We start from the raw sequence: 18,280 nt of genomic DNA, 5'->3' as shown, positions 1-18,280 counted from the left end.
TAGCCTGATGTGTGGTTTGAGTGACCGGTGAAGAAGGTCTGGGAACCACCACTGGCGTGGCCACTCCGGAGCAATTAGGATCATTTTGGTCTGAGCATTGGACAGCTTCTGGAGGACCGCCGGAATCAGGGGAAGCGGTGGAAAGGCGTAAAGAAATGCTCCTGACCAGCTTATCCATAGGGCATTCCCCAATGTCCCTGGATGGTAATATCTGGAGGCGAAGTTTTGGCATTTTTTGTTGTCTGGGATTGCGAAAAGGTCTGTAGAGGGGGTACCCCAGAGTGCGAAAATGGAATGAACGATGTCGTCGTTTAGTACCCATTCGTGGTTCTCGTCCATTACCCGACTGAGGGCATCCGCTTGAACATTCTGGATGCCGGGCAGGTGAGTTGCCACTAGCGACAGGTTCCTGGCTAGAAGCCAATGCCAGATTGTCTGAGCCTCTCTGGATAAAATTCTGGACCTGGTGCCTCCTTGTTTGTTCACGTAGTACATAGTGGCCACGTTGTCTGTCTGGAGAAGGAGAGTTTCCGTTCTCAGAGAGGGAAGGAAGGCTTTGAGCGCAAGGTGGACTGCGCGAAGTTCCAGCAGGTTGATGTGATAGAGACTCTCTCTGTGACCACTCTCCTTGGACTCGAAGATGTTCCATGTGCGCCCCCCATCCGAGCAGTGACGCATCTGTTACGATGGTTTGAGATGGAGGCCGTTGTTGGAACGGAATCCCCACCAAGAGATTGCTGGGTAAACACCACCACTTGAGGGATTGTAGGGTGTGAGGAGAAAGAAGGACTTTGTTCTCCCAATCGTCCCTCAGTTGACACCACTGATCCTCCAGATTTTCCTGCAATGGTCTCATATGGAGGCGAGCATTGGGAACCAGATGGATACAAGACGCCATCGAGCCCAGTAGAGAAGCTATTATTCTTGCAGTGGCTTGAGGTCTTTCCTGCAGTTGTTTGCACTTTTGGAGAATCGATAACCGTCGTTCCTCCGAAGGAAACACCTTTCCTAGCCTGGTATCTACAATGGCCCCTAAGTAATGCAACCTCTGAACAGGTGTTGCTGTAGATTTCAGGAGATTGACTTGAAGACCAAGTTTTTGCAGCAGTTGTAGAGTCCATTCGAAATGCTGTTGTGCCTCGAGACCACTGGAGGCCTTCATGAGCCAATCGTCTAGATAGGGGTAGACGAATATTCGCTGTTTCCTCAAGTGGGCGGCTACTACCGCCATGCATTTGGAAAAAGTTCTCGGCGCTGATTTTAGGCCAAAAGGTAGAACTGCAAATTGGTAATGGCGTTTTCCGACGGTGAACCTTAGGAATTTTCGATGTTTCTTGGTTATTGGGATATGAAAGTAAGCGTCGCAAAGATCTATTGCACAGAGCCAGTCGCCCTGACGTAGATGTGGGTAAATTTGGTGTAAGGCTAACATCCTGAATTTTTCTTTGCGAATCCATTTGTTTGCTGTCCTCAGATCTAAAATGGGACGAAACTCTTGTTTGTCTTTTTTCGGTACAAGGAAATATCTCGAATAAATCCCCTTCCCTTGCTGGCTGATGGGAACGGGTTCTATGGCTCTTTTTTGCAATAGAATATTGACCTCTAACTGAAGAGCTTCGAGATGGCGGTTGGCTGTTTTGGGTGGAACAGATGGTGGAGAACTGGTGAATCTGAGAGCGTAACCATGTCTCACAATATTCAATACCCAGGCGTCTGTTGTGATGCGTAGCCACTCGTCCAGATGATTTGAGATACTTCCCCCTACCGGAGTGGATAACGGAGGAGGGGGAAGCAAAGATTCAGGGCTTAGACGTGGGAGCCTGTCGAGTTGCCTGAGTTTGAGGTGTTGAACGACCCCTTGTCGACCTTCGCTGAGTGGAGAAACCCCTTTGATGCTGCTGTTGTTGCTGCTGCTGGGGGCGCGAAGACATCCAGTGTGGCGACTGATACCGGTGTGTGAAAAGTCGTCGTTGATATGGCCGGAAAACCTTTCTTTGTTCTTTCGGTCTTTCCATGCCTACCGCTTTCAGGGTATCTAGTTCAGCCTTCATTCTAGCCATCTCGTCATCGGCATGAGAACCGAACAAGGTGGAGCCCGAGAAAGGCAAGTTTTGTATTCGCTGCTGCGCTTCAGGTTTGAGTGATGTAAGTCTCAACCATGCATGCCTTCTGAGCGCTATCCCGTGTGCATAATTGTGTGCGGATAGCACCGAAGAGTCAGCTGCAGCACTTATAATTTGGTTAGAAACCATGGCTCCCTCACCCACGACCTCCAGGAAATCTTCCCTTTTATCCTTAGGAAGATGTTCCGCAAACTGCATTAAAGAGTCCCAGAGGGCACGGTCGTATCGCCCTAATAACGCAGTAGCGCTGGCTGCCTTCATCGTGACGGCTGCAGTAGAACATACTTTTCGTGCTGCAGCATCTATCTTTCTGCTCTCTTTATCTGGAGGCGAAGAAGAAGACGGTGAGGTTGAATGCAGTTTCTTTGCCGCTACTATGACCACCGAATCAGGTACTGGGTCCGACCTCAAGAATAGAGGATCTTGTTCTGGTGGACGATATTTTTTAATAAGTCTGGAAGGAGCAGACTTTGTTGCGGCCGGTGCAAGGAAAATATCCATTGCTGGTTCAAGGAGACCTGGAACCAGTGGAAGCAAAGGTCTGGAAGATGTCCTGTGATGCAAAGTCTCGAAGATCACCGACGTCGATGGGGCAGGTACCGCCAGCGGGATGTTCAGCTTGGTCGCCCCTCGTACTAAGACCTCCTGGAACGTATTCACATCATCTATGGGGGACACTCTCAGGGACGGTGAGTCCGATAGGGTTGGAGAGTAGTCCCGTGTAGACGAAGAAGAACGCCTGTGATGTGAATGCTGAGATCTCTGTGATTCATGACGGTGCCGAGAGGAAGAAGAGCGTCTAGAGGAATGTCCAGAACGTCCTACAGACCGCGTTGGAGTCCTCAAAACAGACTCTGAAGGAGGAGCCGGAAGAGGCGCCGTAGGTGTTACCGGCGTCTGTGGCAATGGTGATTGTCGAGGAGAGAGTTGTGGAGACGCTGGAAGGAGGATGAGTGAGGCTGAGGATTCTGAGGTTGTATTAACCCTTCTAGGTCTTTTTGATTGTCTCGACGTCGACACACTCCTCGACGTCGAGTGCCCTTCGACGTCGATTCTTCTTGTCGTTGAGAATCTCTCGACGACGACCCTCGACGTCGCCGTGATGACGGTGAACGCCTACGGCGTCAAGCACCCCTCGACGTTGATCGCTCTCGCCGTGTCGACGGCGAGCCGGATTCAGATCTCCTCGACGTGGAACGTCCTCGCCGTGTCGACGGCGACCCAGATCTCGACGGCGAAAGTCCACGCCGTCTCGACGGCGAAATCGTCGTCGACGGCGAGCGATGTCTCTTTCTCGCCGGCGAACCACTCCTCGACGGCAAGCATGGTGGCGCCGTTCCTTGCCTCGACGTCGACGCCCTCGACGTCGTCGGAGACCTGTGCCGTTTTTGAGCCGGTCTGGTCGGAGTTATAGAGGAAACAGTGTGAGCCCTGGTAGAAGACTGACCTTCTCCTCGCTCTGTGGTAGAATGACCACTTTTCCTCCTGTCCTCTTTCGCCTGGAGTCGGATCTTCTCCCTGTCACGAAGGGTCCTTCTGGAGAAGGTTTTGCAGATGTCACACGACTCCGGTTTGTGGCTGGAAGGAAGGCAAATTATGCAGACCCGATGTGGATCTGTTTTGGCCTTTTTTCTGCCACAAGAAGGGCATTTGTCAAACAGTGAAGGCATTTCTGAAGTAGAAAAACCTCAAAATTCTGTCAGAATCTAACAGAAAACAATAGAAAATGATCACTCAATGTTAAAAACGTCGAGTGAAATTGAAATTCAAAAGATTTTAAATGAATTTCTGTCACAAAAGGATTTTGTGAGGTAGAGCTCAATGCTTCAGGGTCCTGTCAGAAAGGAGCCGGAAAAAAGAACTGAGGCAACTGCCTTTTGCTGTGCATGATGGGAAACAGGAAGACTTTACTTTCTTAAAGGCACAGCTCTATTTTCATTCTGTATAATGGCAGCCTATGGGCTACACTGCCCTACATTGTTTTATTCTCATGAGAGGTGTAAATAAAATATGAGAATGTATTTATTTATGTATTTATAGATTAAATAGAGGTTTAAACGTGAATTTACACTACAACTGTTTTTTTCTTCTAACAATTTGGCCAGTGTAGCTGTTCACATAGGCTGCACATTGTTATTCTTAAGTGTTTTTCACAGACCTTTTTTGTCAAGGAGCTGGTGATTGCACTTAAGAATATACTACACAACAGTGCTCCGGGGTCCCCGCAGGCGCGCGGAACTATTCAGTGCATATGACTATACATGGAAATCCCCTACGAGAGAACAGGAGTTAGCAGAGCAAGCACATTTCACTTATGCTTATTCAAGGCCTCAGTCCTGTGTACAGAAAAATTCCAAAACACGAATTACAGAATCAACTGGAATCCAGTCCATGTAACGAAAAATATTTTGTTAGTAAGGCATCAATTAACAGGATGCCATTCCTAACACTAACATCCATTGCCTAATGTTCACAGAAAACAAAAGGGGTTGCAAGGGTCTCTGCTCTGCATATATACTTCTGCACAGAGCTCAAGGATACTTTCACTTGGACTGCAAGGGAGAGAGGTACCATTTAGTGCATGACACACTACATCACATGATTTAGTTTAGAAAATATGCAACAGCCTTGTTGAAAGGAGGAACAATCTATAGCCATCATGAGTCAAGGTTAGGCTGCTTTCTTGAAATGCAAGCAAAGCTACTGAGCAAGAAAAGAAACTCTAGATTACGTTTGTTGAGCATACTTCTGAGCAGTTGAAACTCAGCAGTCAGTTCCTCCCCATAATGCTTGAGCTTAGCAATCAATTAAGAAGCTCTTAAATGGAGGCTTTTGTGTTCTTAGTTATTTAGATCAGCGACAGACAATGTATTCATTTTAAGTAGGTGTTGTATAGCAGAAGATGCCACTAGGGTTTTACAGAAGGTAGGGATTCTTCCCAAAGCAGGCTCTGATTCCGGGAACAGCATGGGATATTTTGTGCATTGAAGGAACTTAGCTAAACCTCTGAACATGTGGCCAAAGACCTATCAACATCTCTGGGATTATGACTTTAGTAGTCTAATCTACTGCAGGATGCAAACAGCTGTGTATGTCTAAATGCAGAGGAAAAATGCCTCCCTCTGACTAACTTTCTAAATGGATCAAGTATTTCTGGCAGCACAGCATCCCCATTTTTTTGATTCCATGTTTTCCCTCTGTGGCATTCAAGTATGGATGCCCCCAGGTGTGTCTGCTTGGGTTGCTCAAGTCAATCCCACTTCGTGGCTGTGGCGCTCTTGCTGGCAAAGAGACTAGTGGCTATACACTGGGGAAAGCACTCATATCCTACATGTACAAAATGGTTGGGAAACCACACATACTGCAAAGACACTTTGGGAACTTATGCTGAAGAACTGCCCGACACATCTCGTTCGAAAGACATGGGGCCCTCTCACAAATTATCTATTGAGACAAGATGAGATTGACCCAATAATATTGTAGCTTTGGAAACACAAAATATCTCACAATACACAGGAAAGCCAATGCTCAAGGGAAGTGAAAATGCAGGTCTGTAACATTTAGATATATCAGAAATAATGCTGTGGGGGACTGATGTTGTGTGACTGTATGTACTAGTTGTACCTGTTGGAAATGCACTTAAAAAAAGTATGGATGCCTAAATTTCCCATCTTAAACAGATGTGAAAGGGGCCCCTGGGAGGCAGAGAACAGCAGTTTACTACATAACTGTAAAGTTTTTAGCGTGCTAATGTGTATCACTTTCTAGTCTCTAGGGCAGGCTTTTCCAACTAGTAGCTCGTGAGCTACTGGAAGCTCTCCAGCTACCTTTAAGTAGCTCTCTAGTGTGCAGTCTAGTATAAATTAGACGGTTTTGCTTGGCTGAATTAATACATGCACACTGAAATTGAAAAGTGTGTATTTGAGATAAAGATGTGTGCATTTTCAGAACTCATAAGCTGATGTTTGATGAAAAAAAATGAAAATGTCACTTACCCAGTGTACATCGGTTCGTGGCATTAGTCGCTGCAGATTCACATGTTTCGCACAGTCCGCTGCCTGGTGTTGGGCTCGGAGTATTACAAATTGTTTTTCTTCGAAGAAGTCTTTTTTGGTCACGGGACCGAAGGACTCCTCCCTCTTCGGCTCCATTGCGCATGGGCGTCGACTCCATCTAAGATTGTTTTCCCCGCAGAGGGTGAGGATGGAGTTGTTTGCTATAAATAGTGCCCATGCAATGGAGTGAATACGTATGTACATAAAAAGTTTATAATAATTATTTACAAATGTACAAATGTTTAAGATTTAAGATCTACTTCTAAACGGCTACAGGCTTCCCGGGGAGGCGGGAGGGCACATGTGAATCTGCAGCGACTAATGCCACGAACAGATGTACACTGGGTAAGTGACATTTTCAGTTCGATGGCATATGTTGCTGCAGATACACATGTTTCGCATAGACTATAAAGCAGTTACCTCCCCTAAAAGCGGTGGTTTAGCCTGTAGGAGTTGAAGTAGTTTGGAATAATGTTCTTAGTACAGCTTGGACCACTGTAGCTTGTTGTGCATTTAGTACGTCTACACAGTAGTGTTTAGTAAATGTATGAGGCGTAGACCAGGTTGCAGCCTTACATATTTCGCTCATAGGAATGTTTCCTAGAAAGGCCATTGTAGCACCTTTCTTTCTGGTTGAGTGTGCCTTTGGTGTAATAGGCAATTCTCTCTTGGCTTTAAGATAGCATGTTTGAATACATCTGACTATCCATCTAGCAATGCCTTGTTTAGAGATTGGATTTCCTATGTGTGGTTTTTGAAAAGCTATGAACAGTTGTTTTGTTTTCCTGATTAGCTTTGTTCTGTCAATGTAGTACATTAGTGCTCTTTTGATGTCTAATGTATGTAGTGCCCTTTCAGCCACGGAATCTGGTTGTGGGAAGAACACTGGCAATTCTACTGTTTGATTTAAATGGAATGGTGAGATTACTTTTGGTAGAAATGTTGGATTTGTTCTTAGAACTATTTTATTTTTGTGTATTTGAATAAATGGTTCTTGTATGGTAAATGCCTGTATTTCACTTACTCTTCTGAGGGATGTGATTGCAATGAGAAATGCGACTTTCCAGGTTAGATATTGCATTTCACAGGAATGCATGGGTTCGAAAGGTGGACCCATGAGTCTTGTTAAGACGATGTTAAGGTTCCATGAAGGAACTGGTGGTGTTCTTGGTGGTATAATTCTTTTTAGCCCTTCCATGAATGCTTTAATAACTGGTATTCTAAATAGAGACGATGAATGAGTAGTTTGTAGGTAAGCAGATATTGCTGCGAGGTGTATTTTTATAGATGAAAAAGCGAGATTCGCTTTTTGCAAATGTAGTAAGTATCCCACTATGTCCTTTGTAGAGGCATGCAATGGTTGGATTTGATTGGTATGGCAGTAGCAAACACATCTTTTCCACTTAGATGCATAACAGTGTCTAGTGGAAGCTTTTCTAGCTTGTTTTATGACCTCCATACATTCTTGTGTGAGGTCTAAGTGTCCGAATTCTAGGATTTCAGGAGCCAAATTGCCAGATTCAATGATGCTGGGTTTGGATGCCTGATCTGTTGTTTGTGTTGTGTTAACAGATCTGGTCTGTTGGGTAGTTTGACATGCGGTACTAGTGAAAGGTCTAGTAGAGTTGTATACCAAGGTTGTCTTGCCCATGTGGGTGCTATCAGTATGAGTTTGAGTTGGTTTTGACTCAACTTGTTTACTAGATATGGAAGGAGAGGGAGAGGGGGAAAAGCGTATGCAAATATCCCTGACCAACTCATCCATAGAGCATTGCCTTGTGATTCGCGGTGTGGGTACCTGGATGCGAAGTTTTGGCATTTTGCGTTTTCTTTTGTAGCGAACAAATCTATCTGGGGTGTTCCCCAAATTTGAAAGTACTTGTTCAGAACTTGGGGGTGAATTTCCCATTCGTGGACTTGTTGGTGGTCTCGCGAAAGGTTGTCTGCTAGTTGGTTTTGGATCCCTGGAATAAATTGTGCTATTAGGCGAATGTTGTTGTGAATCGCCCACTGCCATATTTTTTGTGTTAGGAGACACAATTGTGTTGAGTGTGTTCCTCCTTGTTTGTTCAAATAATACATTGTTGTCATGTTGTCTGTTTTGACAAGAATGTATTTGTGTGTTATTATGGGTTGAAAGGCTTTTAACGCTAGAAATACTGCTAACAGTTCTAGGTAATTGATATGAAATTTTGTTTGGTGTACATCCCATTGTCCTTGAATGCTGTGGTGATTGAGGTGTGCTCCCCACCCTGTCATGGAAGCATCTGTTGTTATAACGTATTGAGGCACTGGGTCCTGAAATGTCCGCCCTTTGTTTAAATTGTTGCTGTTCCACCATAGAAGCGAGAGGTATGTTTGGCGGTCTACCAACACCAGATCTTGAAGTTGACCCTGTGCCTGTGACCATTGTGATGCTAGGCACTGTTGGAAGGGTCGCATGTGTAGTCTTGCGTTTGGGACAATGGCTATGCATGATGACATCATGCCTAGAAGTTTTAGCACAAATTTTGCTTGTATCTTTTGGTTTGGAAACATAGCACTTATTACCTTGTGGAATGCTTGCACTCTTTGTGGACTTGGAGTGGCAATTCCTTTTGATGTGTTGATGGTTGACCCTAGATATTGTTGTGTCTGACACGGTTCGAGGTGTGACTTTGTATAGTTGATGGAGAAACCCAGTTTGTGAAGGGTTTGTATGACATATGTGGTGTCGTTTGTGCACTTTTTTACTGTGTTGGTCTTGATTAGCCATTCGTCTAGGTAAGGAAACACATGTATCTGTTGTCTCCTGATATGTGCTGCTACTACTGCTAGACATTTTGTGAATACTCTTGGTGCAGTTGTTATTCCGAATGGCAACACCTTGAATTGGTAATGTATTCCTTTGAATACAAACCTTGGGTACTTTCTGTGAGAAGGGTGTATCGGTATATGAAAGTACGCATCTTTTAGGTCTAATGTGGTCATGTAATCTTGCTGTTTGAGCAGTGGAATGATGTCTTGTAGTGTGACCATGTGAAAGTGGTCCGATATGATGTAGGTATTTAGTGTCCTGAGATCTAATATTGGTCTTAATGTTTTGTCTTTTTTTGGAATTAGAAAGTACAGGGAGTAAACTCCTGTGTTTTTTTGTTGTACTGGTACTAACTCTATTGCATCCTTTTGCAGTAGTGCTTGAACTTCTAGTCCTAAAAGTTATAAATGTTGTGGTGACATTTTGCGTGTTTTTGGAGGGATGTTTGGTGGGAATTTGTGGAATTCTATGCAATAGCCATGTTGGATTATTGCTAATACCCAATTGTCTGTTGTAATCTGCTGCCAAGATTGGTAGAATTGGCTTAGTCTTCCCCCCACTGGTGTTGAGTGAAGGGGTTGTGTGACTTGAAAGTCACTGTTTAGGTGGTGGTGTTTTTGGAGTCTGGAATCTTCCCCTACTCCTTGGGAATTGACCCCCTCTATATCCCCTGAAACCTCCCCTTTGGAATGAACCCTGATATGGTGTGGTCCTTGTTTGTTGGCTGGTGGTGTCTGTGGGTTGGCCACGAAACCCCCCTCTAAATGGAGTTTTTCTAAAAGAGCCTCTGCTCTGCGGGGAGTAGAGTGCGCCCATGGCTTTGGCCGTGTCTGTGTCCTTTTTAAGTTTTTCAATGGCTGTGTCCACTTCAGGGCCAAAAAGTTGTTTCTCGTTGAAGGGCATATTAAGGACAGCCTGCTGGATTTCAGGTTTGAAGCCTGAAGTGCGGAGCCAAGCGTGTCTCCTTATGGTGACAGCAGTGTTGACTGTTCTCGCTGCAGTATCGGCTGCGTCCATTGAAGAGCGGATTTGATTGTTTGAGATCGTTTGTCCCTCTTCAACTATTTGCTGCGCCCTTTTTTGGCATTCCTGGGGAAGATGGTCTATGAGAAGTTGCATCTCATCCCAGTGTGCGCGGTCATATCGGGCCAGCAGCGCTTGAGAATTTGCGATGTGCCACTGGTTGGCTGCCTGTGATGCTACTCTTTTTCCTGCCGCATCAAATTTTCTGCTTTCTTTGTCCGGAGGTGGGGCGTCGCCAGATGTATGGGAATTTGCTCTTTTGCGAGCTGCCCCTACTACTACGGAGTCAGGTGGTAACTGCGAAGTAATAAACACTGGGTCTGTGGGTGGTGGTTTGTATTTCTTATCCACCCTTGGGGTGATGGCTCTTGATTTTACGGGCTCTTCAAAAATTTGTTTTGCGTGCCGTAACATCCCTGGTAGCATTGGGAGACATTGATATTGGCTATGTGTAGCCGAGAGGATGTTAAATAAAAAATCATCCTCTATAGGATCGGAATGCAGTTGGACATTGTGGAATTCTGCTGCCCTAGCCACCAGTTGCGAGTATGAGGTACTGTCCTCTGGCGGTGACGGCTTTGTGGGGTATGAATCGGGATCATTGTCCGGCACTGGGGTGTCATATAGGTCCCAAGCGTCTTGATCCTGATTATCTTGACTTATGGTAGTTTGCGCTGGTGAGTGCATTTGTGGCGGTGTTTGTGCCGGCGATGCCTGTTGTGGTGGAGAGGGCGGAGGCGTGACTTTTTTTAACCACTTTGGCTTGTGGTTGTGCGTCATCCTTGAGAAGTCCGATCCTTCTTTTTCTCATTATTGGGGGAAGGGTTGATATCTTCCCTGTGTCTTGCTGGATGTACAGTCTCTTTTGTGTGTAGTCTGATTCTACACTTTGGAGCTCTTGTCCAAATCTGTGCATCTGGCCACTTATTCCTTGTTCCTCTGTGTAGGATGGAGGTGTGGAACTTTTCGGCGCCGAGAGAGAATCTTTTTTCGGCTTCGGCACCGACAGAATTTTTGTGGCTTTCGGCAGTGTCTCGGTGCCGCTCTTTTTCGGTGCCGGCATCTTGTTTTTGCCTCTCGGAGCCGCTATCTCGGCTCCGAGGTTGCTCCATGGCGGTCCCTCGACCGGAGTCGGGTGTCTTCGCTATGGGCGTGCCCTTTTTCGGCGCCTTCGACGGCTCGCCGGTTTTATGGGTCGAGCCATGGCCTGTTGGCAGTGGCGTCCCCTGGGCTTTTGTCTTCTCGATGGTTTTAATTTTCGACGTCTTACTCACTGTTTGTTGCTGTTGTTCGACGTCGGAGTCTCCGGATTCTGATTCCGGAACCGAGAATGTTTCCTCTTCGTCGTTGAAACGTTGTTTTGTCGGCGTGGACGCCATTTGTAGACGCCTGGCTCTTCGGTCCCGGAGTGTTTTTCTGGACCGGAAGGCTCGACAGGCCTCACAGGTATCCTCCTTGTGCTCGGGGGACAAGCACAAGTTACAGACCAAGTGCTGATCTGTATAAGGATACTTACTGTGACATTTTGGGCAGAAACGAAACGGGGTCCGTTCCATCGGCTTCGATGTCGCACGTGGTCGGGCCGACCAGGCCCCGATGGGGGATCGAAGCTACCCCAAAGTCTTCCGATGTTTGGTGTCGATGTACCTAACTATCCCGATACCGAACGGAACAATACCGACGCTTTCTTCCGAGATTCTGACTAACTTTCCGAACCGAAACACGGAGCGAAAAGGAATACGTCCGAACCCGACAGCGGAAAAAAACAATCTAAGATGGAGTCGACGCCCATGCGCAATGGAGCCGAAGAGGGAGGAGTCCTTCGGTCCCGTGACCAAAAAAGACTTCTTCGAAGAAAAACAACTTGTAATACTCCGAGCCCAACACCAGGCAGCGGACTGTGCGAAACATGTGTATCTGCAGCAACATATGCCATCGAACATGCAATTTCCAAAATCTATTTAATGCTGATGTTTGAGTCACAAATCATTTGGCGTTGCAAAGACTTATTACTAACATTATTATCTTTGTGTCAGGGACATTGCAGCAATGGATGTTATGCACTACCCACACAGAGGTTTTTCAAATTGGCAAAGCCTTTTTATACATTATTGCTGGCAACCCCACTCATTTATGCTCCAACATGATTACTACTGGTATACATGCCTAGGTTGGCCAGTGACGTACTGTTTTCTGATGTGCTAACTATTACGACACTAATATTATTAGTGGCTCGAAATGATTTGCAGCGTACATTAGTACCTCCTATTACAGAAAAGGTTAGAGACCACCTGCTCTGGTGTGTTTATGTGTGATATCTCAAAGTCTTGAGACACTGAGTGACACTTTATTTCAATAATAAAGCAATTATGCCCAAATAATGATAAATGTCACAAACTATTCCCTTTCGCAGAATATAATTGTTTAAAGAGGGTAGTAAAACAGCTGTAACCACTCACCCTTAACTACTTATGTAAGGATACTAACCTACTTTCCTTTTTATATTGTGATCACTCTTGAAACCATGATGGCGCCATATAAGGAATATGACAAGAATCCTGCTGTGAAGTGCCCCGGTCTCACACACACTCTTCAGTGATCCCCAGACAAACCGTCTGTCTCCTTTACTTCTTTGTTTAAAACCGTGGCCTATTCCAAATATTATCTTGCAAAAAAAACAAAAAAAAACTCTAGCTCAACATGAACTGTAAACACATCTTTGCACAAAGATGTGTTTACATATCATTTGCGCAGACACATAATACATGGTTGATCATTTATTTTCAATGTAATGCTGCATACCACACTTTGGCCAATGTAAATCAAGATGTTATTATCCAAATTACGTTACTCAACTCACCGACCTCTGACGAAAGGCTGAGTCTGACTTGCTGACATTCAAACTCATAACTTCCTACATAGTTTGCCAACTCATTCAGTTTTCAGAAAGAATATGAAAAATCTGCTCTCTCTCCAAAAGCAAAGTGACACAGTCTACCCATATGCAGGGATACCGGTAGACATTCTGCACCCTCTGCTACATCTTCTGCGACTCCAGCATACTTAAATTTCCTATACTCCATCTGCAAGATCCCTGGCTCACTCTACAGCCTTCCTCCATCTGTAAAGACTCAAACATTCTCTGCTTTATTATAGGACAATATTTTCAGCTTCAACATCACCATTAACTTATGCTTCTTCTCCTACCATGCCCCAAAAAGCTTCAGGCAGTAAACATTCCCTACCCAGCAGAGGACCCTCATAGGGACACAATGCCACCTACTCCAAATCTGCTCTCATTTTACATAACCTGCTGTTCATCCTCCTTCGCTCAGAGACTGATTCCCACCCTAGCAATGACTCAAAGCAGGGGATGCAAGCATGCTTAGCATACGGTGTTCCATTTGACCAAGGGCACAGTGGGCCTTATTATGTTTATATATTGCCAAACGTTTAGGCTATTACTAACTCTTATCCCTATTACTTGCTCCTGTATGGCACTGCTAAGAAATCCATATGTTAAATGCAGTGCCACACAAAAAGTGAGTAAAAGTGATAGAATTTGAACATGAAGAAAACAGTTCCATTACAGGAGGAAGGATAGTGTGTAGGAAAACTAATCTAAAAGTATGTGTCTTTATTTTAGAGACCCCCTGTGCCATGTTTATTCACAAAGTGAAACAAAGCAATAGCTATTTCTCTTTAGTAGCCTGAATAGTAATAAAAAATAAAAAAAAACGCATAAGTTACTCCCAAGTTGCAGACACAGTCAATTTTAAGCTGCCAGGTGAAACACTGCTGCAGTTTGGTACTTCAGCCTGTGAGAACCAGCTACAGCTGCTTCGCTCTGCTAGGCTGTCTGTCTGGTGCTGTCCTAAAGGTGGGAGGGCGCGTTGATGCATTGACAGCATGCCACACAAGCTGCCCATCCAAATCCCCACATGTACTATCTACCCCACACAGTCAACAGTTCATTTAAAATGTCTTGAAAATGCAATTAATGCAAAAGAGAAGGAGAAGGAGAAGGAGAAAACGGAGGTGTTTAGTCCCCAAGCAATCATTTGTGAACAGAATTTAAGAAGAACCAAAATGTGGGTATATGCATAATAAGGCAACAATGAAAAGCATGGTGCAGAATTAATGAATTGCAAAATCACATATTCAAAAGGATCAGAATGATTGCTGCAAAGATCCAGCTGCCATTTGCGTCGATTGAACTTCAACCCTCGTTTCTTCAAAGGGTCATTATCAAGACAATGTCTTATTTAGCATTAACAGAGCTTGGTGACTGGACTGAGTATTCATTTTAAAGAAATCCATTTAGTTGAACTGAACGCATGGACAACACAAGAGGGAAAATGGTCATTTACTTAAAGCACCACGAGGCCCAGAAAATAAGTGAAATTTAAAAAAAACAAAAGGGCTTAAAGTACAAACACCACAAACTATCAAAGAAAAAGGTTTTCCAAAATGGCAACAAAAAAAAAAGACTCTGGAAGAGCTAGTAATGCGGAGGTCCACACTTGTAACCATGGCACATCACAGACAATTAGTTGTGTCCAGTCCAGAGTATAGCAAATTTTGCTGCATCAAGGTTGTCGTGAAATAGCCTGAATAAGAGACGCTTCAAGGTTGTCCAGAACCACTTGTAAAACCTCAGCCACAGTATCCTAAAGGGCAATTGAGTAACAGCCGAAGAGTCAACTGGCACTGACTGACCTCAGAGCAAGGCTTGTGGAGGAAAAAAGTATTTTGCCAAAAGTCTCCATTCTGTCACTCACGGTCAGCAGCGGCTGTAGGGATGGCATTGGAGTTGACCCTACTGGCAAGTGCCTGTACCATCTCCAGGTGGGATGCTGTCTTAGGAAGGCAGGATCGCCAGGTGCAAGATGATGACGAAGGGCAGCCTATCAACTGGCAGCCCTGAACAAGTCAGCTGCTCAAAAGAGTTTCAAGTAAGTGCCTCATTAGTTTTCACTTCTATGGTGGCAACTGTAAGTCTAAAACCTCAGCTGCCCTTCACATCACTACAGCTTTTCCCCATAATAGGACCTGGTGGAGATAAGACCAGTGCCAGAGAAAATGCCAAACTCCCTGACATACTGAAGTTCTTCATACCATTTTTGTTCATCACAATGGGGAATATAATTGTCCCAGTCATCACAGTTGTCATTGTCAGAATCTGTGCCAAAAAGCTAACGTAAAGCCCAGGATCTAACATGTGGTCAGAGACAGGTATCGGAATCAGAGAGGTTGTCAGGAAGTTGTGTGCCTCAGCATCGGGCGCAACTTCAGTTTAGGCAGATTGAATTCACTCGAAAAGTGTGATAAAAATCCAGGAAGAACTCTGGATCTGCAGCTGAAGGAGAAGAAAGAAAGAAACAGACACCAGCACACACAGGTGGCAGTTATCTGGGGCTTCACTTGTCACTTCTGGAGCAGACAACATTAGGGCTGAGCTGTACAACACCACCTGACTGTGCGTAGGAGAACTGCTCTAAAAGTTTCCTGATCTAATGTGACACCTGGGGATTATTCACAAGGTGAGGTAGGAATGGTTTCTGACCTTTAATTCCAGTTCTCTCTCAGGTCAATTTCCACTGAAATCATAGGCCTTGAATAGTTCCACCCACACGCAGGAATCCCAGAGCACTTCTAATAATACACCTTCCTAAATGTAGATGTTCGCGTTTAAGGAAAGTCTGGTAGACACTTAAAGCCGGAATATTGAGCAGCCATAATAAAGGCTATGATTGCCAATTTTTTCGGATTGTGTAAGAAGAAATGGTAATGAATGTATATGTACAAATAAATTTAAGTCAAAATAAATGGAAAAGGGTTATTTGACTTAAGAATAGTTTTAAAAAAAGAGAAAGATAAAGGAAAAGAGGACAGTGTAGCCTTATAGGCTGCCATTGTGTACATGTGAAAACAGTGTCTGCACCTTTAAGGACCCAGGGACCACCAGTATCCCATCATGCCCAGCAGGTGGCAGTTGCTTATGTTCTTTTTGCTAAGATGTGGCAGTGTCAGATAGGTCCAATAATCATGTCTTATTTCCACCAGGGAGGCGGGAGGTTGCTTATGACTTCAATGGAGATTTTGCTGAGAGAGAACTGGGAATAAAGTAGGAAACCATTCCTGCTCTCTCACGAGATCACCACTGATAGTCATAAGCTTGGACTACAATAGCAAGTCCACCCCCCAAAAAAAGCGGTGGAAGCGGAGAACACGACTAACTGACCAGATTAAACAAGAAAATTTCTCAGGGAGCCTGTCCTACTTAAGCATCTGTTTTTGCATCTGAATAACACGACTAACTGACCAGATTAAACAAGAACATTTCTCAGGGAGCCTGTCCTACTTAAGCATCTGTTTTTGCATCTGAATACAAACAATAATGTTTGGTACAAGTGTGAACAGATCTCTATGTATCCGCTTTACAGATCTCAGCGATTGGAATATTTCTCATTAAAGTAGCTGTGGCCACTTTCCCGCTAGTGGAATGAGCTTCAGTTCTACCAGAAATAACCTTATGTTGCAAAGAGACTTTATGAAAAGGTTTAAAAGGGGCATGCATGAGTCTGGAAATGAATATTTACAGCTTCCCAGGGAGGAGACGCCTTAAGGGAGGGATAACCTTTTTTTCAAACCCTCTAAAAATAAGAGATAACAAGAATTTCGAAAAAAGAGATTTGTGAAGGACATTTTCTCTAGACAGTAACTACTGCCAAATTAACATTTATGGAAGAGAACTGTAAGCCTAACTCGGCCAGGTATAATAAGTATGGAAGAATCACTTCTTGGCACGATCAAAGTTCTTGTAAGAACACTAGATGCAGAACGTCTTCCATTTCTGTGAATAAGCTGACAGCGTGGATAGCCATTTGGCTTCCTTCAGAATGTCCATACAATCTTGTGGCAGATTCAAATACCTGTATTCTACTAGCTCAGGAGCAATACTGCCAAACTCAAAAAGGAGAGATTAGGTTGGAGCATCTGGCTTCCAAACTTCATGAGAAGGTCCAGTCTGCACAGCAACCTCATGGATGCTTAGACTTGTGGAGAAGGTCTGTGAACCACCACTGTTGGGGTCACTCTGGAGCTATCAAGATCATCTGAGTTCTCAAGAAAGAGAGCTTGATCAGGGATGATGGAATTAGGGCTATCAGAGAAAAGGCATAGAGAAATTTGCCTCACCAGTTGATCCCAAAGGACACTTCCCAGTGTCCCTGGTTGGAAGAGAAACAAAATAAAGCCTGGGCATTTCATGAATGACCCATTCATGGTTTTCTTGAAGAACTGTTGTGAGATTACTTTAGCAATTACACAGGTGCATTACTTTAACTTTACCATACAGCTTGCGCCCTTTCTTTCAGATACATGGAATTTTATTATGTTCATTATTTTAGCAGAAGCTTTATTTTAGTGGAGATATTATTTTATCAGTTGTCCTTTCGCACAGAATTCTATTATTCATTTCTCTGCACAATATTTTTACTCTGTGCTTCACTCAGGGCTGAACGTGATAAATTCATGGGCTATTGGCGGTACAAAACGTCCATCATGTCCCCAACTCTTATACACAAAAATATATGTGTTGTCACGTCAGGACAGTTTTCTCAGAACATCAAATGTTTTATTATAAAACACCTCACTGCCCCCTATATGATAGATGAAAATTCCAGCCAGCTACACGTCATCCTTGCAGTTTCTGCTGAGACCGGACACCTTCTCTACCTCCATGTGGGAGGACTCTCAGTAGACCAACAGACCTCTTCTTTACCTCCAAACACAGGTATGGGGAATGAGTTGCTTGGAAGGGGGAGCAGGGTAGTTCGGGTGTTGATGGATGGGCAGATTTAGGACTTTCACTGCCATGCTCTTGTATAGAATATTAGTACTGCAGGTAGGGATTTTAGAACAATTATTGTGACACTACGGGGAGCTTTTCTGTGTTTCACTTTCCATTGAATTGTATCATCCTCACAATCACAATACATGCCTTTTCACATACAATGCAGTTGATTCAATAAAGCTTATTGAACCTAGTTCTGCTTTTGTTCGTTTTTGCACGTGTGAGACATATGTGACTGAGAGAAAGGGGTAAGATCTGTTCCACCACGGTTTCCCTGCAAAATCTAAATGTCATGCGAAGGGTTGACACAAATCACCTTTACTCCTGGGTACTGTGTGAGGTGCTGCTAGCTGGCTGGAAGGGCTAGGCCGACAGCTGTTACATGGCACAGAATAAGACTCCGCACCCCTCCCCCCCAAACGAT

At 44.4% G+C, this 18,280-nt stretch overlaps 1 protein-coding gene across 11 annotated transcripts in view; it reads right to left on the bottom strand.

Moving 5' to 3' along the window:
- ATXN2 (ataxin 2) overlaps positions 1 to 18,280 on the bottom strand; it is a 1,121,476-nt gene that overhangs the window by 870,805 nt on the left and 232,391 nt on the right. The window lies entirely within an intron of this gene.

The sequence above is a fragment of the Pleurodeles waltl genome, chromosome 11, assembly GCF_031143425.1.
Source record: "Pleurodeles waltl isolate 20211129_DDA chromosome 11, aPleWal1.hap1.20221129, whole genome shotgun sequence".
Classification (NCBI taxonomy): Eukaryota; Metazoa; Chordata; class Amphibia; order Caudata; family Salamandridae; genus Pleurodeles; species Pleurodeles waltl.
Note: the sequence above shows the minus strand (reverse complement) of the source record. Positions and strands in the feature narration are given on the sequence as shown.